Source organism: Girardinichthys multiradiatus, chromosome 9 (assembly GCF_021462225.1).
Source record: "Girardinichthys multiradiatus isolate DD_20200921_A chromosome 9, DD_fGirMul_XY1, whole genome shotgun sequence".
In the NCBI taxonomy this organism is placed as follows: Eukaryota; Metazoa; Chordata; class Actinopteri; order Cyprinodontiformes; family Goodeidae; genus Girardinichthys; species Girardinichthys multiradiatus.
The window spans coordinates 43,687,395-43,693,337 of record NC_061802.1 but is presented as its reverse complement, the minus strand read 5'-3'; positions in this window follow the sequence as shown (position 1 = coordinate 43,693,337).

Genomic DNA, 5,943 nt, shown 5'->3' with positions numbered 1-5,943 from the left:
CTGCAGCATCAGGTGGACAAAAAGTTGTTAACAGTTAACTGCATTATTTCAAATCTGGGAAATATCATATGTAGCTACATGGTCATCTTAAAAAGAAACAATAACGTGGTTCCTTAACGTGGTTTGAAGTTTAAAAAATATGTTTTTAATTTCACTTTTTCTTCTGTGAGTAAATTCGAGTTAAAGTATCAGCCTATTCTTCATCCCGGGGTAATATTGCCCCCTGCTGGAGAGTAAGTGGTGCTGGCATCTTTTGGCTCTCAAATTTAATCCTGGGTTGCAGGCGAAGAATATTGCAGCAACTAACAAAAGAAAAACTGAGCTTTTAGTCTAAGCTTTTTATGTTTAAAATATGTTTCTTCTATAAAAATAAAAGCAGTTCTGTAGAGGTTTTAACTTTAAAGCCAATTTTTCTAGTTCCATGAACATGCTTTTAGTTTTTTTCTTGTTGTTTTTACCCATGTCCAAATATGAGCATCCCAAATGTAATACCGTTTGTAACAAAATGTTCAATCCTAAAAATTCTCATGCAGGCTCTGACAGTTTTATACATGTTATTTAAATGAAGACCTGATTGATGTTATTGATGAGTGGCCAGATATTCTGTATCTACCTGTTAAACAGACTCAGGGTTGAGGAGTAACTGCCAGGATCAGCCATTTTGGGTTTTTTGTTAGTTAATTTTTTCTCTGTAAGGGGATTTTCCTGTTCCTTCTGATTAAGTAGTTATTCTGTTAAGTTATCACTTTCTAGATTCTTGTTTTCATGTGTTGGTTTATTTTCCTTTTAGGTCATCCCCAGGTTTTGTTATCTAGCCCAGTTTCTTTTTGCTCTGTCTCTCTTGTTTACCCTTCCCTGCAGTCAGGTCTCATCAGTTGCAATTAGTCACATTCCCCTCTGTCTCCCTGCTACCCGGTTCCTCACCTGTTACCATTTACCTCTGATTATTTTCCTCTCTCTCTCATTGGTTCATATTCCACCTCCCTCTGTATATTAGTTTGGTGATTTTCATTGTAGCTTGGTCCTCCTGTTTATTCCCCATGTTGCCATTCTGCTTCATGTCAGTGTACTGAGGATCCGTGTAAGTGTCGCTTACCTTTACTATTAAAAGAGAAGAATCCTCTCAATATGGCGATGCTGCTTCTGAGTGTTCATTTGCATTATAGTCCAAAACAACCCAGCGTTATGACAGTAACTATTTAAATGTAACGTTGATTTGCAAAATAAAAGATACAGCTACAGAGTAAAACATCTAGGCCTAAATAAATGACATGTTCTTATGAAAACATTCGTGATTACAAATTGCGATATATGTTATCTTCTGTGACAAAGCAATGTTTTATGTTCATCAACATTTTTACCGTCTAGACCGATGCGAATATAGGTAAATATTGCATTTCCAAGTGCAAGAAAATGCATCATGAAATGACACGTAACAACGTAGGTCCACTTTGACCAGGCAAGGCACATCCAACAGTCCTAATGACCTGTAGCCATCTTTCATTAAGATGTTACATGCTTAAACAGTGTTGGACCAACAAGAGTAAGTCAAGTTAACGTTGTTTATGTGAGTAAAGTTTGCTGACAGTCAGTATTATAGCCACCAAATACCCTTGGCGACATAAAACATCCCGAGAGGACCAGGCGGCCTGACAATCTATGCTACGTAGTTGAATCTTCTTACAGGTCGGTGCTACCCTATCGAAAACTACTTCTACCGAAAAGTACAATAAACAATGCTAAATATCACTATAACCAAGTCAAATGTTAATATTGTAGTAGACATTTAGTGGTTCCAGATAGTATTCTAATAGTCATGGTATTAAACAACTGTTAGAACTTTACCGAATGTCATATAGCTGTTGGACCACTTGTTTGCTGAGTATTGGAGTATCTGCACGTTGTTGGACGTCACTGTGCCTCTCCAATGGCATCGGCCATTTTGTATCCAGGACAGGCCGCTACTACATATCCCGTCGAGCACTGCGACTGATATGACGAGCGTCCCATGTCTGACGTCACAAGACGCTATATAGGAAGGCCTCCGTTTTGAACACCCCGCCTTCAGCTGGAGATCGTGACCCGATCACCAACATCTGAAGCATCACCTGGAGAAGAGTCCTGGGTAGATGTCATTTATTCTCTCGTTGGCCAACGAACAATCCATAACTGAGGTTTCTGGACTAGGAAGGCCAGAAATTTCACTTTGCCGATCGAAGACGTGAGTTTAACACGCAACTAAAAACACGGAGTTTTGAGGAGTCGAACCGCCACCGTGTTTTCATCCCAAGTCAACTTTGATGGTCAGATCATATTTTTCCTTTTCGCCAAGAAGGCCAAAGGACGGGGATTGGCCGCTTTCTTGTAGTTTAACTGCGGACACGCAGCAACGCTTCAACCCCCCCAAAAAAATTATCACATTTTAAAAGCACTTTTCTGATGACAGAAACGGTAAAGCACAGTGTAATATTTTCCAGAAAAATATCTTATTCATGTCCCAAAATAAAATAATTTGTATCCACCCAACGCATATAGATAAAATGAGTTACCCCAAGCTAGCTTCTTAAAAATTAAATAAACATAGAAATGAGCCTATTTGAAATGGCGCTTTGAAATCAACAGATCTACGAACCTGTATAAACGATTATCACCCTTCAATTAGCCATAAATACCATGTCTGCTTCTCACGTAACAATTTGAATTTCCAGCGTCACCCCATGTCTGCTACTTCACTTGTTTCTAGTCTTCTGGACTTTAAAACTGCAGCCGATATGACTGATCCAAATGTGTTAAAAAGTAATTAAAAAGATCTTGGTCCTACTCTACAACCACACAACTTCACTAATTGTGGCTCAGGTAAGACATACCGGAACCAAATCAAATACTAACTCTAGAGTTTGCCATTCAGCCACTCGTTAAAATTTCTGTTTATTATTATCCTGCTCTCTATTAAAGTACCCAGGTTAATAAACTCTAAACATTGTGAGAAATCTTAGTGACAGCTTGAATAAATGTTCAAAGTTAGCATTGTAGTGACAAGAAAATAGTATAGTAAATATAGTCATAGTAAGTGTGACTTATACTGTTAAGAAACAGATTTTTGCATGCACGCTATAAAAAGAGGCATAACAATTTTAAATGGTAATGTTAAACGGAGTGACTTGTGGAAGTGTTACTTCTTTTGTGATATCATGGAAACATCAAAAGAAATCAGCCAAGATATCTGGTGTTGGACTTCCACAAGACTGGATCCTCCTTGGCCAAGACAAGTTTTTTTTGTATTCCATCATTTATACAAAAGGCAAGTCAATGTGCTTTACAGGACATCAAAGGAAAGAGAAAAAGAGAATACCAATAAAACTAACTTCATATGTCAAACATTGTCTACAGTTTCTGCACATCTCAGGTTTTCTGGGAATTTGTTCCAGATCTAAGGAGCATAGAAACTAAATGCTGCCTCACCATGTTTAGTGCAGGCTTTGGGAACACTGAGTAAGCACGTGTCATGAGTCACCTGTGTTACCTGTGAGTTCCTTCTTGTTTGTTTCTCTGCATCTTCCAGTTTTGGTTCTCTAGTTGCTGTTATTTCGGTTCATTCATGGTTTAGATTAGGTTCTTGATTTATTCTTGTATTTTGATGATTCTGTTACTTCTCTGTGTTTCCACTCATCTGTGTTAATTAGCCTCCCTCCTTCAGTTGTTCTGCATTTTCCTGCCACCAGCTGCTCTTTATTTCATTTGATTAGGATTACTTCATTGGTTATTTTCTCCACACTACCTCTGTATTTATATTCTCTGGTTTTCATTACTCGCCACTACTGTTTGTCATGCCCATTCTGTTCCCGGTTAGCTACTCTGTTCCATGCCTTATGCTTTGTTTCATCGTCTGGTTCTCTGCCTATGCTCCATATCGTGGCCTCCCTTTTAAGATCCATAATTAACACCTTCTATCGCTCCAACTACGCACTCTGCATTTGGGTCCTTCCTCTATCTCACTGTGACAGTAGGTCTCTGAACATCTAATGGGTCTACATGGCTAATAGTTCACAAGCAACTCAGAAATTAATTTCATCCCAAACCCATTATGTGTTTTATAGACCAAAAGCAGCAAAATATTAAACTCTATTCTTTGACAAACATGGAGCACTTCAGTGATTTAAGAACTAGTAAAATACATTTTCCTAGTGTTGCTCAGGACTCTAGCAGCAGCATTTTGGATGAGATGCAGCTACCTGATTGATTTTGCACAGAGACTGGTAAAGTTTCTGTAATGTAACTTATTGCCATGCACAACTTTTTCTGCTTCCTGTTTTAACAGGAAACCCTTTTTCTGGCAATGTTTTGATATGAGTAAGTTGATTCAGTCACAGACTTTATTTGGCGGTTAAGATTTAGATCTAAGTTTAAAATAACACCAAGGTTTCTGGCATGCTCTGTGGTCTATAGCCCCATTGAGTATAGTTGTGGTGCCATGTTCATCTGTTCAAAGAAAATTAACACATGTATAAACACCATGGGAATCCCCAACGATTACCGTTCAGCAAGTACACATGTCCTGTCACAGAGATGATTGTGTTTTGTGTAAATCAATACCAGAACATAAACAAAACATCTTATGAAGATGCTGGCTGAAACTGAATAGAGAGTTTCACATTATCCACAGTAAAAAGAAGAAGTTATTACTAAAAAAGAAACATAACAACAAATGCCCGTTTGCAAAAGCAAACTGATCTGGCAACTGTAATTTATAGAGACATGCCTTAAGATCTGATAAAATGAAAATTTAGCTTTTCAGCTATAATACACATTGTTACATTTGGAGGAACACGAAGAAAGCTTGCAAGGCTGAGAACACTATCCCAACTTTACAGGGCTGATGGTATCATGTTGTATGGGGGTTTCACTTCAGGAGGTACTGGTGCACTTCATAAAATAGACAGCACTCTGTGAAAAGAACATTATCTGAAAACACTGAAGCAACATCTCAAACCATCACCAAGAAGGTTAAGGGTTGGCCACCAATTGGTCTTCCAGTGGACAATGATCCAAAGCATACTGCCAAATTAGTAGCTTAAGGGCAACATTATCAATATTTAAGAGTAATCATCACAAAGCCATTATCTTATTCCCAAATAAAATGTTTGGCCAATGCTGACATGGTGTGTGTGAGCAAGGCAGTCTACAAACCTAATTAAGCGATATCAGTTTTTTCAGGTGGAATAGGCAAAATTTCAGCTATCTGTCGTGAGAATCTTGTGAAATGATGCAAATAAATGATGAGCCAAGTCATATAGTTTAAAAGAAAATTCTACAAAATAATAAAGAAATGTATGTGGAGAGGGATGTTCAATTGGGGATTGTGGGTGTAGTCTTGCAGATGAAACACCATTTTGGCTCAGAAACTGCACTGTGCATCACCAAAAGAACACCATACCCACTGTAAAATGATATGGTATCATGGTTTGAGGTTTTCTTTCTTCTAATAGAATTGGGTTTATGTTTAGGTGAATGAAATTGAATCTGACTACTAAATCTAACAGAACATCTGTAGGCTCACCTAAAAAACGTTGTGGACCGGAGATGTCTTCTCAGTCTGAAAGATTTTGAGACCTTTTGCAAAGTACAGTGGACAAATACTACAAGGTACATATGTGGCATGCTGATAGACTTCAATGTCTTGTGGAATGTTTTTGTCTCATTCTTTCATGTTAATGTTTCATTTCCTGGCATTTTAACAGGGGTATGTAAACTTTTCAGAGCTCATCTGATCACACCTAGCTGAATAAAAAAAGAGTATTCAGCTAACTCCCAGAGAGCATACAGGGGAAATCTGTCTGAGCTGCAGCTTCAGGGAACTAAGTCCCAAAGTGTAAAGCAGGTTGTGTCATGATTTTTACAGCCGACTTAACCCACATGCAGAGACACTCAGAGAACTTGTTAAAT